Here is a 21,181-nt window from a genome sequence, read left to right on the forward strand (position 1 = left end):
TCTACCTTCATAACCTTGGAGATTATCCACGGGTCTCTCGACACTTTCTCCTCAAGACCGGTCGGTGCCGCCCAACAAATGACCTAGAACATGTTTAGATCGCTTATGAACCTGAACTTACAGTGGATTGTGTGAGTGACGGATACATGGTTTCTCTTTTCCCTTACCTCCTTTGATGATCACTCAGTCTTCCAATCAAAGAAAGAAGTCTACCAGGTGAAATGCTCAGAGAAGCGAAGAGTTGTTCTATGGATTGGTAGAGTCTTAGTCAACACCATAGACATGACAAACATGTTTGTTGCCTGTATTTTGCCTAGTTGAATGGCACTTTCTTATCAAGTTTCCCCCCCATGAAGGGATAGCTTGTATGGTAAAATCTCTGACTCTCACTTCCCTCCTATCGTCCTACAACAGATGCCAGGAGAGTAGGTCATTTTCTAGGGTTCCTTCCCGAAGCCTGTATGTAGGAGAGTTCCTGCCATCCTAACTGAAAGTCTCCTATTTAAGGACGAGGGTTTATTTTAAGATTTACTGCCCATCTGTTCCTTCTCGCAAGCCCTAGGCTGAGAGCTCCAGAAAGGCAATTCGGCCCATGCAGGAGAACGGCCTAATTCCCCATTCTCCCTCACACTCCACCACTACTCTCATACAGGATGCGTTGTTTTTCTCCCAGCCGGGTCAGCGGAACTGACTGATATCTGTTTAAAAGGATGTCAGTCAGTTTAGGAAAAATACAAATTTTAGTACTAAAATTTGTGATATGACTCCACTATAAAGAATTCACTTCATATTAGTTTACACACTAATAATCAAATATTAAATTTATCACCTATGTATACTTCACATTTACTCCTATAACACCCAGCAGAATTGGCAAAGATTTAAATGGCCATTAAAGGTCCGTACATATTGCACCTATTTTATTTCTTCCAACTAACAAGAAAGTTAACTTTGTGGTGTGTTCTGGCAATAATAAAAAGGCCACAGTCCACAATCATGATATCATGATCTTTTAGTTATTCAACACAACTCCATCTATATTGTAACCTTCCTTGCAAATGCAAGGGTCATGCAACAGAAGGACCAGAAGTTACTCAAGTGTGTTAGGCTCGTATAGAGGCTACTGACTCCGTTAGCACCAGGCACCTTCAGAACTCTATGGACTGTAACACTAGAGCTGCTAGGCAAACCTTGAGTAGTTATCTTAGGATTCAAGACAGGGAAGGTTAGCATAGAAGCACTGCCAGGCCTTCTAAGAAACAAACACAAACAAAGCAAAGTAATAAGGCATATGATGCTCATTACTCTAAAGCTAAAATATAGCCTAAGTGGCACTTAATATCCTATAATGTAATTGAATTAGCCTTCTCTGAATTTTCTCTTTCTAAACGTTTTAGTAATTTACTTTTACGTTTTGAAAGATCAAAGTGCTCATCTATCTTGTGGCTGGCACCCCCACAAAGTCGTTTGAACTACTATCACTGGCATTCAAAGCAATGATAGAAGATATCCCATAACATCCAAAAATCACGAACCCAATCTGGATCATAGATATAAAAGATGACCAAACACTACCGACCCTGATAAACGTAACGGAAAACTGAAAGGCAAAGGAACTGTGACATACCCATGCCAAGATTGTTGTCATCAGCCTTCAGATTGATTCTGTACATACTAGAGGGGAAGGCCTTTTGTAATGAAAGAAAAGGGGGACTTTTTAATTTAGGGTATATGATATATACAGTAAACAGCTTATAGAGTGAAGCAATATGAACTTAGGTGGAGTGTCATCAAAATAATTATAGTAACTCAACCATAGTTAATAACACCGACAATTCCAAAATATTTGCTAAGTATATAAACTAATCAGCCTCTAATTCATTTAGGTTATTTGAATTACTGTATCTTACACCTTACTGAAAAATACAGATCTACTGTTGCCAAAAATCAAATAAGAAATTCTAATTACTAATGCTTCCGCTATTCATTAATGTTGAGTAGGGTATCCTATGTTTAATATATCATGTAAATTAATATAATTTTAAGATAAAATTTTTTGGAGTTCATCAGTTATTTAAAATTTATTAAGGCATTAATAAAGCTCTCTCAAATTTATTACTGGTTAAAGAACACCATGTACCATATGTTTAAGAAACAACATTAATAATTGTAGCCTATTAGTAGTCTGCAATTTTCCAGAAATATTGTCGCTATAATTAGAAGAGTTATATCTGATCTTATTTACATACTGTCAAATTGCCTGCATGATAGCTTGCCCTAGAGAACCGAATTTTCTATCAGCATCTCGGCCCACAAAGAGTGTTTGAAGGAGTTTTAGTGATTCAGGTAGGAACGACATGGCTTCTTCTGTTGAGGTCATTTCAGTTGTACATGGGTACATATCTATCGACTGTTGTACGGATTTCACATCACTTTTGATCAGTTTTGCTGCCGTCTTAATCAGTCTCATCTTCTCAGCTTCATATGATGTCTCCTTTGGCCTTTGATGGAATTCGTGAATGATCGCAGAGGCCCTGTGGCGAAAGGTCACAACATTCTCTTTGCCACTTATTTCTGCGATGGTGATATCCTGACCAAAGTGCTTTTGGATACATTCCTTCATGTAGGTGAATCCATAAGGTGTGCAATCAGTTCCAAGAAGAAATTCCCCCATTTTTCCTATGAGATCCGGTATCGTTGTCTGTTCCTCGTCATTGGCTTTGAGGTACTCTGCGACTTTTATGTATGCATCATTCCGTGTGTCATCAGCCGGTCTACCATACTTAGGTCGCTTGCTTGGCACTGTAAGGAACTGGCGTGGAATCTGCTTCCCAGTTCTGAAGTTTATGCTACATATATTGTGATAGACTGCGTCAGCGGCATGCAACTCCTGGACGAATTCTACTCGAGCCTTTACTGTCTCTGACCATGCATCATTGCGTTCAACACAGCTCTCTGTAATCTTCCTCTGGAAGCCCATTGTTCGGACTGGTATAAGTTTATGCGTTTTTTGTCTGCCCTGGTACTTGTCTGGTGTACCACAGAACAAACAGTGTTCGCTGTAGTGAAACGCAGAACTGGCAGATCGACGCGCACGCACAGTGCCGCTGAAACCACCAGTACAGTCATATCCGCGTTTTCTGATGTCTCGCTCAATAGACAGTTAGGAGCAGAAGTCCTTCCTGCATCTGGTGTGTACAACTTGTCCAGGTGCGACACTGATATCAGCCTGCCGTAGGTCATTTGCCTTGTTTATTCCATCACACCCCTTGGCACCTAATTTCGTGGTTTGTTCGCCGTTGCCGAGAGACTCGCTGCAGAAAACGCAATCGTGCATGCTACTGGTTAACCTAAAAAGAAAAAAAAACAAGGCTATTAGACGTTAATTATCTCAATTTATTTATTTAATAATAAAAATGTCTGACATCTTTTGAGAAATGTGAAAGAAATAACAAAAGCACTGTTATAACAAAAAATGTTATGCCATTTCTATTAGCGTATTTTCGTGCATAACTTTCAAAAAGTGGTTGCTCGAAATGAATGTGCTCCAATGCCTCGAATTTCCTTGACTTTTACTATGTTATTACATGGGTCAAAAGAAGCAAAAATGCCAAGTTTCATTACTATTGCAATTTGTGGTGGGTATATCCATAAAATGACTGGCCTAAAAATATGATTCAGAAACATGAGGGTTTTAAAACTTATCTGTTTCAGTTAGTGATATCAAGTCACAAAAGTTTAGAGTGCAAGGTTATATCTGCTACTATACTGCCTTCCAGTAATTCTTTGTATATAAGTTTCATATTTTAACACTAAGCAACGTACACCATCAATGTTATGGTTGTGATATATACACTGTCATATTAAAATGGAATTCAACAAAATAGTTGATGGACAATTTGGCTCAGCATGTACTAGACTCCTAATGTATTTCACAGAATGAGGCTCCTATCAGATAATTGGTTTAAAATACATTCAGAAAATTATATTAAGATCTTCTGTGATGCATCTCAGTTTTTTGTCATATCTGGACAAGTAATGGTTATTTTAAACACAGTTTTCCGTGTCTTAAAGTAGTACACATGTAACTTTTCAATAACAGTTGCTATTTTGTACTTCTTGTACTTCATACTTACTGTATCAGGATAATGTATTGGAATTGTAATGAAAGTGCCGCCTAGTCTTGGGTACAATTGTCTTCTTGAAATCTGGTATGTATTGCAGTACTACTGTACTCCACAATGTAGCAGATTGTATTCCTGTGTGAGAAAAAAAAGAATGTTTATTAATAGCATTGAGAATAGAGTTAATGCACTCTATAGCAAAGTAAAAAAAAAAAAATTGTCTTTATTATAGAAACAAAAAGCGTTCGTATTGCACCGTCCTTACAATCTAGAGTTGTGGTGATATTTACTGAAATTCATGAAGCCAAACATTCCCAAGACCAAGTGTTACTGAATTAAAGTATGAAATAAATTATTAATATGATTTTATGAAAAACTTAACAAGGGTTGTATGAATTATTGTAATCTATAAATATACATAAATATATCCAATTATAATAAATTTTTCATGAGCTCAAGATAAAAATATATGGAAAGATTTACTGTATCTCTTTATAAAATTGTAGTAACATGTTCCTGAATCATTCTGATGACATTAAAAAGATACTAGTGCAACTTCAACCATTACCAGTTATTTTATATTAGGCAAGATCAAGAAAAAGATACTATGGTTGTCGCGAGATAACTCAAAGTAATGATAAGTCTAACATCAGGCAACTGTTTTAATACAATTTCACCAGCTAAGCGACTTATCAATAGGAACATGTGAGTGTGGAAACATAATTGATAAAAATGTTAACGGATTATGAATAGAGATAAATAATTGCTATGCAGTACCTCAGATTTACATAAATATTTAAGAGAATAGTTTAAAAATTCCCACAGGTACTTAACACTAAAACTTGATGAAACTGTAAAGAAATATCTCTCATGGTATGTACTATAGCTTCAAGCAAAAATGAAAATTTTTATCTCAAGTAATAAACCAGTTTGTCATATACTGTTTGAACATTTTCCTCATCAACATCACAAGAGCAAGTCAGTCTTGGAGTATTTTATTAAAAACCTAAATGGTAGCAAATATTTCCAATAAGACTTCTCGGGTAAACGATATACAAGGTTATCAAGATTAGTATATTCTTTGTAATTCAGTTGAAACTTTAGAAAATCATTTAAAGAATAAACAAATTTTTTGTTCTCATCAATATCTCTGTCATCAAAGGGTAAGGAAGTGTGGTACCAGGTACAGAAGTGGTCAAAAGTGTGTATCATTTAGGATTGCAAGTGCCAAAAGTTGTAGATTTGAGTGGTTTACTTTATTTCCAAAAATATTTCTTTACGACGCTGTAACTGTGACGCTTACAGGTTCTGTTAGATATTAGAAATAATGCCATCTTTTTCACGATTTTTTTTTTTTTTTCAGGATGATTCCTTCCATTTTCATACTGTTCTTACTTTAAATACATATCTTAAACACCAATACAATACAGATAAGCTGTTTTTTTTATATTATTCAGTAATCCGTACCATTTTATGTTTCAATGGGTTTTCTAATTATGCACTACAATATTATACAGTATGGTTAAATGGATATAACGCTGTATATGAGGTTGAATATTGGCCATCATTTTTTTTTTTTTTACAATCCACTACTTAATACTTTTATATTTATCATTTCATCATATGTACCAGTGTCTTGCACGACAGTACTCAAAGAGTGCATCAGTCATCCAACTGTTCATATGAAGCAAAATTTCACTTTGGAAATTGATTCATATAAAAATCTATACTATTTACCCTTAAAAGTTTTATTAAATGAGCAATAGATCTGAGGAATACTTACATTTTTAGTTCCTATTACAATTTTACTTGCTCATCCATATATTGTTTAAGCACTATTGTAATAAGTTGTATCTTTATAGTTTTTACGTTATATACTGTGAAAGTTTACGTATTATTGAAAGCATAATATTGTTTTTATTAGCCCCTGTCATATGGTAATGGGGTCCTGTTATATGTATTTATTTATATCCTGTATTATAATTGCTGCAAAGTGAATTTCATATTGCAAAGGACTTCTTTTGTAATATTTTGTATTACATTTTTATAGCATGCATATTATATAATGTTCTAAACCAAATTTTTGTACTTGTTATCTTGGTAAATAATTCCTTCTTTAACTCATTCATACCTACACAAGTACCTTTTTTTAGTATAATAAATATAGTTTTGTAATGTTCTGTGGTAATTCTATTAATTAAAGTGAATTTGTAAGTTAATAAACAATTCTGATATACATGTTTTTATTTTACCTTTGTAATACAAATTTGGTTATGATTACAGTGCTGTATAATGTGGCTACTTACAATACAAATGAAAACAATTTAATGAAAAAAAAAAAATTATTTCTATACTCACCTGATTTTCATATTGCTTCCTCTCCAAAAGCTGTTTAATCAACACTTACCAATATTTTAAAAGTTCCCCTATTTTCTTCCCCTTTAATAAATACATGCCCTTAACAAAGGAATTAAACCTAACAGTAAATGGTAAGAAGCCAAAAACAGCTGCACCAGATACTCACCAGGTGAGTATAAAAATAATAAATATCACAAATTTTAGTAATTTGTATTTTTCCTAACAATACAAACCCGAGGTCTTTAAGTAGGAGTTAGATCAGCGTCGCTGACACAGATGGGAAAAGCAAAAAATATCCTGTGTGGGAGACTATTGGGAGTGCGAGGGAGAAGGGTGGATTAGGCCATTTCTTGAAGGTGCCAGCCTTAGGGTTTGTGGAGATGATGAGGTGGGAAATAAACCTTAAAGGTATAGTTAGAATATATACAAATTAAAAGTTGTGATTTGTTCTTATACAAGTACAAACTCTCGTCCTTATGTAAGTGACTTACAGTTGGGAGGGGTTGAAACCCTACCAACGCTGACAGTGAGAAACTTCCAGGAAAATAACCCACTCTTCCAGCATCTGTTTTCAGAGCTATGGGAGGGAAGCAAGAACTATATGTACCTCCAGACAGGTTACCCCTCTAGGGATGTAAACTTTGAAAGTCATCCTCCCAGGTGTAAACCAAGTAACGGGTTTGTCCAGTGTAAGCTCCTAAGCCTTTGAGGAGTAGACCGATCCACTTAAATAGACTCTCCACTTCGTGAAAGTCACCTAGGTTTTGAAACATCTTGCATGGGTGAAAGTCCAGGTGTTATTAATAGGTAGAGAAATGAGAGTAAGAAAAAACCATGTACTTGTACACTTTCACTCTAAGAGCGTGAACTGGATCTCTTGTTAGGCAGCTACAACTGGCCCTAAGAGGCCCTAAGAAGAAGGTGTCGAGACACCTGTGGGTAACCCCCAGCAGGTAGTGTGCTGTGAAGGTAGATTGTCTATTTCCCACCTATCATACCGAGGCATTCATCCTGAAGCTATAGTTGCACCCATCCCTCGCATTACATAGGCCTTAATAGTGGAAGGGGTCGTGGCCCCCAACCTCTTTTGTACTTTCACCTGATCGTTTCCTGTAACCAAAAGGAGATGGTGTTCCAAGTGATCTTCTTACGCGTCCCTGTGGCCACGAACAGGTTCCGCATGGCTGGCCTGCAGTTTTCCATTCATTTCAGATACCTTCTGATAGTCCTGATGGGGCAAAGCAGATCCTCTGAAGAATCAGAAACAGAACTGAGGGAAGATATCAAGAAAGACTCTAACCTCTCATCACGAACTGTAGTGTTCTGTATCTAGGCTAAAAATTCAGGTACAAAAGTGTGAAACTAGGTAGGAGATACCATGGTTCTCTCTGATTCTCGCCAGATGCCAGTGCCAGAGGGAAAAACCGCCCTGCCTAATGCTTCCCGTATAAGGTAAAATGGGGCCTTTCTGAGGAATGACAGAACTTTCCTGACGTCCCATTCCAGAAGGCGTACCAGTCTGCAAGGACAAGATTGCTTGAAACTTCTCACAAGCAAGGAGATCCCCCTCGAGGGGCCTCGGTCAAGCCCCTTGAGCTGTAAAATGATATTTTCATAATAAAATAAATTTTTGAACATACTTACCTGGTAGTTATATATATAGCTTTACGTCCCTGACGTCACGGCAGAATTTCAAAACTCGGGGCAATCACCAATTGGGTAGCCAGGTGTACCACCTGTGTGCCCTCTACCCAGGTACTTGGAACCATTCCAGCTATTCCTCAGATCTTCCATGCCCTTAGTCTCTAGGGGGGAGGAGGGTGGGAATTAAATTATACTGTATATAACTACCAGGTAAGAATGTTAAAAAATTGATTTTATTATGAAAATATCATTTTTAAACATCTGACTTACCTGGTAGTTATATATATAGCTAATTGACACCTTTGGTGGAGGGTCAGAGACAGCCAACATCGTTGGAATTTACCTAAGAGTTAAAAAACAAACTTAGTTCATAACTGTTAAGGAAGCTGACTTCAATGATCTCCTGCCTCATTATGTCCACTTTCCTCAAGAGATCCAGCTATCCACCCAGGGGGCTAAGACCTCTAGGAGCTGTCAAACTGGTGTATAACCTCTATGTGACAGGACCTCCTCCAGTACCCTTGTTCTGGGCACTCTTAAAGAACAAACTGACCACCTGACTGCAAATCAATGATTGTGGAAGACTGCATCCAGTCTCCACAAACAACCATAAAAATTCAACAGTTCCAAGAGAAGAAAAAGGGTATTAGGTTATGGGATTGTAGGGGTAGATCCTTCTCCCACTACTGCACTCGCTGGTACGAATGGTCCCAGAGTGTAGCAGTCCTCGTAAAGTCTGTACTTAGTTCAAATAGCGTGAGGCAAACACTGATTTGCTCCTCCAGAATGTCATGTCCATGATACTATGCAAGGACCTATTCTGTTTGAAGGATACAGAGGTTGCTACTGCCCTAACCTCATGTGCTTTGACCTTCAGAAGCTTGAGATCCGCCTCACTACATTGTGAATGAGCTTCCCTTATTAAGTGCCTGACGAAAAAAGATAGTGCATTTTTTGACATTTGTAAAGAAGGCTTTTTGACTGAGCACCTAAGTGCTTCTGACTTACCCCGTAAATCCTTCATTCTCTCCAGGTAAAACTTCAGAGGTCTTACCAGACACAGGACCCTCTCTAATTCCTCTCCAACCAAATCTGAAAGGTTCGGAATCTCAAAAGCCTAAGGCCAAGGTTGTGAAGGGCGTTCGCTCTTTGCTAGAAACCCCAGCTGTAAGGAGCAGATAGCTTTGTTATGTCTAAAGCCTACAGCTTTGCTGAAGGCATGTATTTCACTGACCCTTTTTTCTGTCGCCAAACTGACTAAAAAGAGAGTCTTCATGGTGAGGTCCTTTAACGAAGCTCTATGCAAAGGTTCGAACCTACTACTCATTAGGAACTTCAGGACTACATCTAGATTCCAAGCCGGTGAGTCCTGATGTCCATCCTTAGTGGTTTCAAAGGATCTGAGAAGGTCCTGGAGATCTTTATTATCAGACAAGTCCAAATTTCTATGCCTGAAGACAGCTGGTAGGATCCTTCTCGCTGTCTTCAAAACTAAGTCCTGTGTACCCTTTTGGGCTAACGCAGAAGAGACTTCCTTTACCAGATCTTGCGGGAAAAGGAGCGAGCAAAGAGGTGCATAAAGCAGCTCTGATTTCTGCATGGGCGTAACCCCATTCGCCAGAAAAAGCACGATTGGGCCCTTTTCTTAAGGACACCTGCTGAGAAAAGTGCCGCTAACTCATTGGACACATCTCTCAACGCCTTGTCCATACATGACATAATATGGACGAGAACTTCTGTGTCAACATCCTTTTCTCCAAGGCTCCCAGAGTCCAATCAAGGAAATTAAAAACTTCAAAGGCTCTGAAAATACCTTTGAGGTGGTCCAACTCGGAAGTTGACCTAAAGACTTTAGTCCTCCTCACGGCCGTCCGACGAGGGGCGTCCACCAGACTCAAGAAGTCCCCTTGAGCAGAGGCAAGGACTCCCAGGCCGAGAGCTTCTCCAGTTTCATACCAAATACTCGACCTGGATGCTAATCTGGCCGGAGGAAACGAGAAAATTGTTTTACCCCGGTCTTTCTTAGTTTGCATCCAGTCCCCCATAGCCTTTAAAGCTCTCTTGCAAGAACGAGAAAAAAACCATCTTCGTAAAATTGGTCTCCTTCAAAGATTTCCCGAGCGTAAATTCTGAAGGCGGAGAATGAGGAGCAGCAGGAACAAAGTTCTCAGGGAAAACCTCAGTTAATACCCTCATGAGCCTTTTCAAGTCTGCCGAAGCACGGTGGTTCTTCGGGTCCTCTTCTTCGGAAACATCCTCTAAAGGATTACCAGGGGAAAGGTAAAAGTAGTCGTTCCCTTCTTCTGATTGTCCTCGTACCGAAGTAACGACATCCTGTTTCCTCGACGTCGACTCCTTCTTTCCGTGACTCCTGGAGTCATGGCGTCCAATTTCTTGACGCCTGGCGTCATGGTGTCCAAAACCTTGACGCTCGGAGCCATGACGTCCACGTTCTTGACGCTCGACTTCATGACGTCCAAGGTTTTGACGCTCGGCATCACGACGTCCAACTTCTTGACGCTCGGCGGCATGACTTCCAACTTCTTGACGCTTGGCGTGATGCAGTCCAAACTCTTGACGCTCGGCATCATGACCCTCTTGACGCTTGGCTTTCTGACGCCTGGCGTCATGGCATTTAGATTCATGATGAGTAACTCTCTTCTTGTCTGCAGGCTGCCAGACCTTTATGAGGGAGAAGAGTTTTTGCTGCATATCCTGAAGCACATTTAAATCCGGAGCTTCTTGCTGCAGGGGACAGACAGGAGAAGCTGCCACTTCAACTAATTCTCTCTCCACGTCACTCAAGGAATCTGCTGAACGTTCCGGAGACGAGTACCAATCCGAAGGAGGAGGAGGAGCATGTACAGAAGTCATGTAAGAATCCGACGTCTGTTTGTCTCCTACCGACGTGGATGGCTGCCTGTGCGACACCTTACTGCTTTTGGTAGGAGGACTGATATCTTCCAACCTTCTTTTGCCTCCTACCGAAGTAGATGGCCGCCTGTGCGACAACCTACTACTTTTGGCAGGAGAACTCCCCTCGGAGCAGGAAGGAAAACGCTCCGGACTGCTCCAATGGCTGCATCCTGGAGCATGAGGCGTCATTACACGACGCTGCTCAATAGCGGAAATTTTCCTCTTGAGCGGTCTTGATGTAAGACGCCAGCCCCGTCTGGGAGCTGCGTCGTCCGACGACAAAGAGAACACTTTTACCTCGCCTTTCTAATGGCGAGGGCGAGCATCCTGGGAAGCATCAACAGGTACGCTCGAGGGGACGACTGCTCGGGAGCTAAAACCTCTCGCCTCCCTTCGCCTCTCGACATTCCTTCTCCCAGGGGTTGGGGAGCTTGGGAGAGGTCTAGGGCTAGGAGCACGACAGGTCCGAGCAGCCGCACCCTCCACTGCACTGATTTTATCACTGACACCTGCACTTTTCAACTCTTTCACATCAGACCATAATTTTGCCTTGTCCGCTGCGAGAGATTCCCCTCTTTCGCCAAGGGCTTGAATGGCCACCATCATGTCTTTAAGAGTTTGATCATTAGTTTTTTCAGTAGGGGTATCTGGAACTACCACTACTGTACAGGGGAAGGATCAACAGGCTCGTTAACAAGAGGAGAACTATCCCTAGAAGAGCAAGACATGCTACTTTTACTTATCCTGATCCTACCCTTTTCAAGCTTACGAATATAGCGGTCATATTCCATCCACTCACTCTCAGCCAAAACTACACATTCATCACATTGATCATCCAACTCGCAACTCTTACCTCTACATTTAACAAAAACGGAGTGGGGATCTAAAGAGGTTTTTGGAAGCTGGGTCTTATATCCTCTCACACACTTCCTAATACAGTACTCGAAGAAGAGTCAGACATTATGAAAAATCCAAAGAGAGATCAAAACAAGCAAGGGTCAAACCAACAATATCTAATCAGGGCAGAGAAAATTCCAAAAACAAATCCAAAACGAGCAAAAGCCAAAACCAAAGTGTATTTCACCAAATTAACTACAAAAAACACAGGCCAAAGCTAGCGAAATTCAAACGATGTCACCGGTGAGGCGGCAGGGAAGATCTGAGGAATAGTTGGAATGGGTAGAGGGCGCACAGATGGTACACCTGGCTACCCAATCGGTGATTGCCACGAGTTTTGAAATTCTACCGTGACATCAGGGACGTAAAGCTATATATATAACTACCACTACCCGTTAAGTCAGATGTTTAAAAACCTAACTTAAAGGGGCCCAGAAACCCTTTATCACTGGCACTAACAAACATTTGTTCATACAGAAACAAATATAGAGGTATCACATATAGCCTATGGAGGCAGAGACTGCAGAGACGTCTTTCCCCTATAGCATGCACAGAAGACTGCCCACTAGGCTTGGTAGACTGCTGTGGAGGATTTCCTGAGGAAACCCAGCATCTCTCTCACAGATCCTCTTGAAAACCCCTTCATTCAAGAAGGAACTGATGACTCTCCGCCCATGAAGAGAGGGATGACATCACATTGTGGTACCTCCATGTATGAAGCCGGGACGAAAGGTCTGGCCTCAGCAGTAACTCTTGAGGTTGTGCCACAAGGAGGGAGACTAGGTCCAGGTACCACTCATGTAGGGTCCCTTTGGTGCCACCAAGGTCAGCCACAAGTCATGGGGCTAAACACTGCTGAGCAATCTTTTGATCAAACAGGGATGTTGGAATGCATCCTCGATGAATGCCATTGGGTCTGGTACTGGTGAGCAATAAACTAGGAGCTTAAGGTTCAGATTGGTTGCGAACAGGTCAATGTTTGGGGAAGTCGAGGAAATTTCAAAAGTCCTTATCACTTGAGGATGAAGCTACTACTGACCCAACAACTTGGCCTCCCCAGCTGAGTTTGTCCACTATTGCATTCATTCCCTTTTCCACGAATGAACCTTGCTGTCCGTCCTACCCCGTTTATTTCCCGTGTGTGAGCCTTCGTCTATTTCTCATGTATGAAGCTAACCTCCAGTGGTGTTGTGGCTCACCAACGTGACCAAGTGGCCTTGAAGCTGTACTGTGAAGGACTACAGTGCAAAGTGCTACAATCAACTTTAGTTCATTGATGTGCAGCCTTCGTTCCTCTGGCACCCAAAATCCGTGAACAGTGTCAGATCTCAGATGTATGCAACACTCCTCCTTGGACATGCATTCCAGGAGGGGTAACTTTATGGAAGTTTACCATTGACAATCACCATACCAAGGCCTCCCTGCTCTCTTGGTTAATTACAATTCTCTTGTGTGGGAAGTATTCTATTCCTGACCATTGAGTCTTCAAGCACCATTGCACAGCCCTCTAATGCCACCTTGGATGGGGAACCAATCTCTCCAAAGATGAGAGGTGCCCCAGAAGTCTTTGCCACTGCTTGTCTAGAAGGACTGCTTGCTTGAGGTGCGGCTTCACCAACTGTCATAGCTGTGATAACCTGTCACTGCCACTGAATCCAGTCTCATCCCCATATACACCATTTCCTGAGTGAAGATCAACTGAGACTTCTCCCAATTCAGGGTGATCCCTGGTTCACACCAGAACCACAGGAGTTTGCTTCTGTGTTAGACCAAGGCGCCCCTTGAGGAAGAAATGTGTAGTCAATCGTCCTGATAAAGTAGGAGCCTTATTTTCCTAGTGTGCACCTATAACGACACTAGGGCAAAGACTCGTGAACATGTGGGGCTATTGAGAGTCTGAAGCGTAGGTTCCTGAACTGGAAGGTTGTCTTCCCACACAGAACTGCAAATATTTCCTGTTGAGGGGGTGAATGAGTATCTGGTAATATGCGTCCTTCAGATCCAGTGACAACATGAAGTTCCCTCTTCTGATTGCTGCTAAGACAATGTTCGCTGTCTCTATCTTGAAGAATATCTGTTGAATGAACCCGCTTAAGGGAGACAGATCAATGACTGGTCTCCAATTTCCAGTTGCATTTTCCAATAGGAAGACACCAGTAAAAGCCGGGGGACCCATCCGGGACTGTTTGACTGGCTCCTTTGCCTATCATGTTCTGGACCTTGTGCCAGTTGCCACCCCTGGTGGTATGACCGGAATATCTTCACCACTCAGGAGAGGGAAGGGAAATATGGCAACCGTCTCACAGGACTAGAACCAACAATTCCTCACCTTCATGTTCCAGCCACTCTGCCCACTGGGTTACTAGGCATCCCTCCACCTGAGGAGTCTAAAAGAGGTCTGCCTCTCCTACTCTACCCGCTCCTGATGGGTCCTGACCAGGATCGGATTGAAGGGAACTGGTAAGAACTGGTGGTCGCCCTTCGGAGGAGAGACGTTCACTTGAAGGAAACCCCAGCCATTTCTCCGCTGTGCACGGGGTCATAATGATGGGGTAGAGCCTGGAAGATCCTGGCATGGGTCTACCTGTCCATGCAAACAGGAACGAGACTGCCTCTGGAAGAGCAAATCTTGACTCATCTTCCAACACTGATCAACAGTCCTGTCCACCTTCTGGGGAAAGAAAGTGTTGGTCAACATGAGAGGGGTATTCCTCAGCTCCAGAGCCTCCCTTCTAACCTTCTTATGAAGCTACCCTACAACTGAGTCCCATCTCCTCAGGACCTAATTAGCCAACACTGAGGGTATGGTGGGCTAAGATTTTGAGATTACCTTGCTGCCTGAGAAGACTAGATCAGTACAGTATATCTCTTCAGAACGTAGCACTTGCTCGTCATTTCAAGACGTGAACTGAGAGACTGCGCCGAACCTACGATCGAACCAGGAGGTGACATGTATTGAAGCAGAAGCTGCAGTTTCCATAGTTACTGTCTCAGCTGCTAAGAAGAAGATGGGATTCTGAGCAAGCCTTTACACTGCCAGTGTTGAGATACAGTATTCCCTTCTATAGGGAGAAAAGTGGGTGCCACCCAACTTGGGCAAGTAAAATTTCTTTTTTCAGGCCTATGATGCCAACTTGCTCACCTTTAGAGAGTTTGATAAACTGGCTATTATCTCGTGCAATTCCTTCACTGAAAGGCTAGTGATGTCAGGGAGGGGTAGGATACTCACTCTCTTAACCTTTCACACCCCCAAAATGGAGTTTTTATGATAAAACAAAGTTTTATGAATACTTACCTGGCAGTTATATATATACAGTGGAACCTCTACATACGAATTTAATCCGTTCCAGAACCAACTTCGGATGTAGAAATTGTTCGGATGTAGAAACGAATTTTCCCATAAGAATACATTGAAATAGGATTAATCCGTGGTTGAGCCCAAAAACCTATGATAACTTCTTAATAAACTACTACACATAATTTTCTCATGAGAATAATGAACACTAAATTAGATAATAGACATGTAAATAAGAAGAATAGACATGTAAATAAGAAGAATTAGCAAAAAATGATAAATAAGAAACGGGTTTTTAGCGTCACTTTACCTTAGAAACTCCAGCGCAGGTGTTGTTAGTCTTCGCTACGCAGAGAGGAGAGAGGAGACGGACGGGCGGCGAGGAGGTAGAGAGGTTAACTACGATAAACGTACACTACCATAACTTATTCTAACTTACACTAAGTGAACTTTAACATAACTTAGCTTATTTTTTTTTTATTTTTATATTTTATAAACTTTTTTTTACATTTTCTTTTTTTCTTTTTGATGATTACGTAATTTTAATCACTATCACTCTCTACATTTAAAATTGACTGAATTTCTTTTGCTTCACTCTTTTCCGTTTTCTGTGTTTCACTTTCTTCCGCTTCACTCTTTGCCGTTTTCTTCGATTCACTTACATCCTCTTCATCGCGAGTTCGCTTCGCAGTTTTTTTAAAGAAAGCATCGATAGATAATTGCTTGGTACGGCTTTTCAGAATGTTTCGAAAGTGAGTTAGGCAAACATCATCGAATTGAGAAACTACACGACAAACCTGCAATTTCTTTGGATGGTATTTGTCGATGAAGTCGACCACGTCTTGATATTTTCCTAACACCTCTTTTATTTGCGCTGAACCTAACACATGTTCTACCTCCTCGCTCTCTTCCTCGTCATCACTCATGTGCTCCGACATAGCATGGAGTTCCTTGAGCTCATCCGTCGTCAGTTCGTCGTGATGTTCGGCGACGAGTTCCGTAACGTCATCTGCGTTGACCTCCAGACCCATGGACTTGCCAAGGGAGACGATTTCCTCTACGGCTTCCGCTGCACCAACCACAGGATCAGGTTCGGGGTCAAAACCCTTGAAATCTCGGGGAGCAACAGCATCAGGCCAAAGCTTCTTCCAAGCGGAATTCAGGGTCCGTCGAGTTAATCCCACCCAAGCCTGATCTATGATCTTCAAGCAGTGCACGATGTTGAAGTGGCCCCTCCAAAATTCACGCAAAGTTAAGTTGGTGCTTTGCGTGACATTAAAGCACTGCTTAAATAAGTGCTTGGTGTACAGCTTCTTAAAATTAGAGATGACTTGCTGGTCCATGGGCTGGAGGATAGAGGTGGTATTCGGTGGAAGATACAGCACCTTTATGAACTTGAATTCATCGAAGATATCATCTTCAAGTCCGGGGGGGTGAGCGGGTGCATTGTCAAGGCATAGCAGGCACTTTAAAGGCAATTTCTGTTCATGAAGATACTTCTTCACAGAAGGGCCAAAAACTTGGTTTACCCATTGCACAAAGAATTGCCTAGTGACCCAGGCCTTCGAGTTGGATCGCCAGAAAACATGAAGCTGATCCTTATCGACGTTGTGTTCTTTAAAGGCCCTAGGGTTCTCTGAATGGTAAACCAGTAAGGGCTTGACTTTAAAGTCCCCGCTAGCGTTGGCACATAGGGCAAGAGTCAACCGATCCTTCATTGGCTTATGCCCAGGCAATTTCTTCTCTTCGGCAGTGATGTAGGTTCGACTCGGCATCTTCTTCCAAAACAGCCTGGTTTCATCACAATTAAACACCTGCTGCTCTACGTAGCCTTCTTCCTGCACGATCTTTTCGAAGTTCTTGACAAAGTCAGCTGCAGCCTTTGTGTCCGCACTAGCAGCCTCTCCGTGGCGAACAACTAAATGAATCCCGGACCGTTTCTTAAATTTCTCGAACCAGCCTTGAAATCATCTGAGGAAGGCTCGGTTGAACTCTCCCCAGCATCACCCCCAGAGCTCTCCTCCTTCAAGTCCGTAAAGATGGCGTGCGCCTTCTCGCAGATAACGGTCTCGGTGATGGTGTCGCCAACAATCTCTCTATCCTTAATCCACACTAGTAGAAGTCGTTCCATCTCTTCTATGATAGGGGTACGGCGTTTGGAAATTATAGTGATCCCCTTAGAAGGTTTCACTGCTTTAATAGCTTCCTTCTGTTTAAGGATTGTCGAGATCGTCGACATATTACGGCCATACTGTTTAGCAAGTTCACTAACGCGGATGCCACGCTCATGTTTTTCAATAATTTCCTGCTTAATTTCTATAGAAAGCATTTCCTTCTTCCTTTTCTCACCACTACCACTACCACTGGCAAAACTAAGCCTTTTAGGACCCATACTTTACATAAATTACCGTTAAAGGATGCACGTAAAAAATCACGAAAACAGAGTTAATAGCAGAACGCACAGAGCACAACCGCAAGAAGCCGACGAGAACAGAGGACTGACCCAAGCCGCGCTAATTGAGCGTCCCTCCGAGGTCAATGTGCTGCCTTCTATCGGCGGAAATAAAAAACACTTCAGGCGCTATGAGCACCGACTACGCGTACGAGTATTGTTTACTTCGGGTGTCGAAAAAAACATTCGGGTGTAGAGTCGGAACGTGTTCGAATTGTACTTCGCGTGTCGAAAAATTCGGATACAACCATACAACTGGTACGACGAAAATTGCTTACTCCGTGTGTCGAAATAAAATTCGGGTGTACAGTAGAGTCAAAAATTTGCTCGAATTTTACTTAGATGTTGGAAAATTCGGATGTAGATACGTTCGTGTGTAGAGGTTCCACTTATGATATTTTAATTATAAAATAAATTTTTGAATATACTTACCCGGTGAATATATAATAGCTGACGTCTCCGGCGGCTCGACAGAAAAACACAAAAACTCGCGAGCGATCGCTATGAAGGTTGCGGGTGTGCCCACCAGCGCCAACTATCGGCCAGATACCGCATATACATGTAAACAGCTCCAATTCTTCTCATCCCGCTGGGTCTCTATCGGGGAGGAAGGGGGGGCCTTTAATTTATATATTCACCGGGTAAGTATATTCAAAAATTTATTTTATAATTAAAATATCATTTTTAAATATTTAACTTAGCCAGTGAATATATACAGTAATAGCTGATTCACACCCATGGTGGTGGGTAGAGACCAGAATTAATAAAGTTTACAGCATACATGCTTAGAGTTTTTGACAGTTATATCATAACAAAACCCAAATATATATAGGTACCTGGTAAGGAAGTTGACTTAGACGATTACTCTGCCTTGTTAGTCTGTCTTCCTCACGAAGCCCAGCGATCCTCTTAGGATGCTGAAAGACTCCCAGGAGCTGAAGTATCAAGGGCTGCAACCCATACAACAGGACCTCATCAAACCCCTAATCTGGGCGCTCTCAAGAAATGACATTTGACCACCCGCCAAATCAACCAGGATGCGAAAGGCTTCTTAGCCTTCCGTACAACCCAAAAAACAAGATTAAAAACATTTCAAGAGACAGATTAAAAGGATATTGGAATTAAGGGAATGTAGTGGTAGAACCCTCACCCACTACTGCACTCGCTGCAACGAATGGACCCAGTGTGTAGCAGTCCTCGTAAAGAGTCTGGACATCTTTTAAGTAAAATGACGCGAATACCGACTTGCTTCTCCAAAAGGTCGCGTCCATAATACTTTGCAGAGATCTATTTTGCTTAAAGGCCACGGAAGTTGCTATAGCTCTTACTTCGTGCGTCTTAACCTTAAGCAAGCATCGGTCTTTTTCATTCAAGTGAGAATGAGCCTCTCGTATTAAAAATCTGATAAAATATGACAAAGCATTCTTTGACATTGGCAATGATGGTTTCTTAACTGAGCACCATAATGCCTCAGATCCACCTCGTAAGGACTTAGTACGAGCTAAGTAGAACTTAAGAGCTCTAACTGGACACAGCACTCTTTCAAGTTCGTTGCCTACGATCTCTGACAGGCAAGGTATATCAAAGGACTTAGGCCAAGGACGAGAAGGCAGTTCATTTTTGGCCAGGAAACCAAGTTGAAGTGAACATGTGGCTTTTTCTGTAGAAAAGCCGATGTTCTTACTGAAGGCATGAATTTCACTGACCTTTTTAGCCGAAGCCAAGCACACTAGGAAAAGCGTCTTGAGGGTGAGATCCTTCAGGGAGGCTGAATGTAATGGCTCAAACCTGTCTGACATGAGGAACCTTAGGACCACGTCTAAGTTCCATCCAGGAGTTGCCAAACGACGTTCCTTAGAGGTCTCGAAAGACTTAAGGAGATCTTGGAGATCTTTATTGTTGGAAAGATCTAAGCCTCTACGACGAAAGACCGAAGCCAACATGCTCCTGTAGCCCTTAATCGTGGGAGCTGAGAGGGAGCGAACATTTCTCAGATGTAAAAGAAAATCTGCGATTTGGGCTACAGAGGTACTGGAAGAGGACACAGATGCTGATTTGCACCAGTCTCGAAAGACTTCCCACTTCGACTGGTATACTCTGATGGTAGAAGCTCTCCTAGCCCTCGCAATCGCACTGGCTGCCTCCTTCGAAAAGCCTCGAGCTCTTGAGAGTCTCTCGATAGTCTGAAGGCAGTCAGACGAAGCGCGGGGAGGCTTTGATGAACATTCTTTACGTGGGGCTGACGTAAGAGATCTACCCTTAGAGGAAGACTTCTTGGAATGTCTACCAGCCATTGAAGTACCTCGGTGAACCACTCTCTCGCGGGCCAGAGGGGAGCAACCAACGTCAACCTTGTCCCTTCGTGAGAGGCGAACTTCTGCAGTACCTTGTTGACTATCTTGAATGGTGGGAATGCATATAAGTCCAGATGAGACCAATCCAGTAGAAACACGTCTATGTGGATCGCCTCTGGATCTGGGACTGGTGAGCAATAGATTGGTAACCTTTTGGTCAACGAGGTGGCAAAGAGGTCTATGGTGGGTTGACCCCAAGTCGCCCAAAGACTCTTGCACACGTCCTTGTGGAGGGTCCATTCCGTGGGTATCACCTGACCCCTCCGACTGAGACAGTCTGCCAAGACGTTCAAGTCCCCCTGGATGAATCTCGTCAACAGGGAGATGCCTCGATTTCTTGACCATATGAGAAGGTCCCTTGCAATCTCGTACAGCGTGAGGGAGTGTGTGCCTCCTTGCTTGGAGATGTACGCCAAAGCTGTGGTGTTGTCTGAGTTGACCTCTACCACTTTGTTTCGAAGAAAGCTTTCGAATTTCATCAAGGCCAAGTGGACTGCTAATAGCTCCTTGCCGTTGATGTGCATGCTCTTCTGACTTGAGGTCCACAGACCCGAGCATTCCCGACCGTCCAGGGTCGCACCCCAACCCAAATCCGACGCGTCTGAGAACAACACGTGGTTTGGGTTCTTGACTGCTAGGGATAGTCCCTCTCTCAGACTGATATTGCTGTCCCACCATTTCAGGCATGCCTTTACTGGTTCGGAGACTGGGATTGATACCGTCTCTAACGTCTTGTCCTTGTTCCAGTGAGAGGCTAGATGGAACTGGAGAGGCCGAAGGTGTAGTCTCCCTAGCGAGACAAACTGCTCCAGGGATGAGAGAGTCCCTACGAGACACATCCAACTCCTGACTGAACAACGTTCTCTTTTCAGCATTAGTTGGACTTTGAGCAGGGCTTGTTCTATGCGGGTGGCAGACGGAAAAGCCCGAAAAACTGGACTGCGAATCTCCATCCCCAAATATAGAATAGTCTGGGATGGGATCAGTTGGGACTTTTCTAGGTTGACCAAAAGTCCCAACTCCTTGGCCAGACCCAACGTCCAATGTAGATCCTGCAGACAGCGATGACTGGACGATGCTCTGAGAAGCCAGTCGTCCAAGTACAGGGAGGCTCGGATTCCCGATAGATGGAGGAATTTTG

General features: G+C 42.3%; 1 long non-coding RNA gene across 1 annotated transcript in view; it reads right to left on the reverse strand.

Annotated features, from left to right (window-relative positions):
• Positions 1-2,097: 2,097 nt before the first annotated feature.
• LOC137657589 (uncharacterized) overlaps positions 2,098-21,181 on the reverse strand; it is a 110,113-nt gene continuing 91,029 nt past the window's right edge. The window contains exon 2 of the long non-coding RNA XR_011047157.1: positions 2,098-4,259. This is a non-coding gene — a long non-coding RNA (uncharacterized lncRNA). The remainder of the gene's footprint in view (positions 4,260-21,181) is intronic.

The sequence above is a fragment of the Palaemon carinicauda genome, chromosome 18 (genome assembly GCF_036898095.1).
Source record: "Palaemon carinicauda isolate YSFRI2023 chromosome 18, ASM3689809v2, whole genome shotgun sequence".
Lineage (NCBI taxonomy): Eukaryota > Metazoa > Arthropoda > Malacostraca > Decapoda > Palaemonidae > Palaemon > Palaemon carinicauda.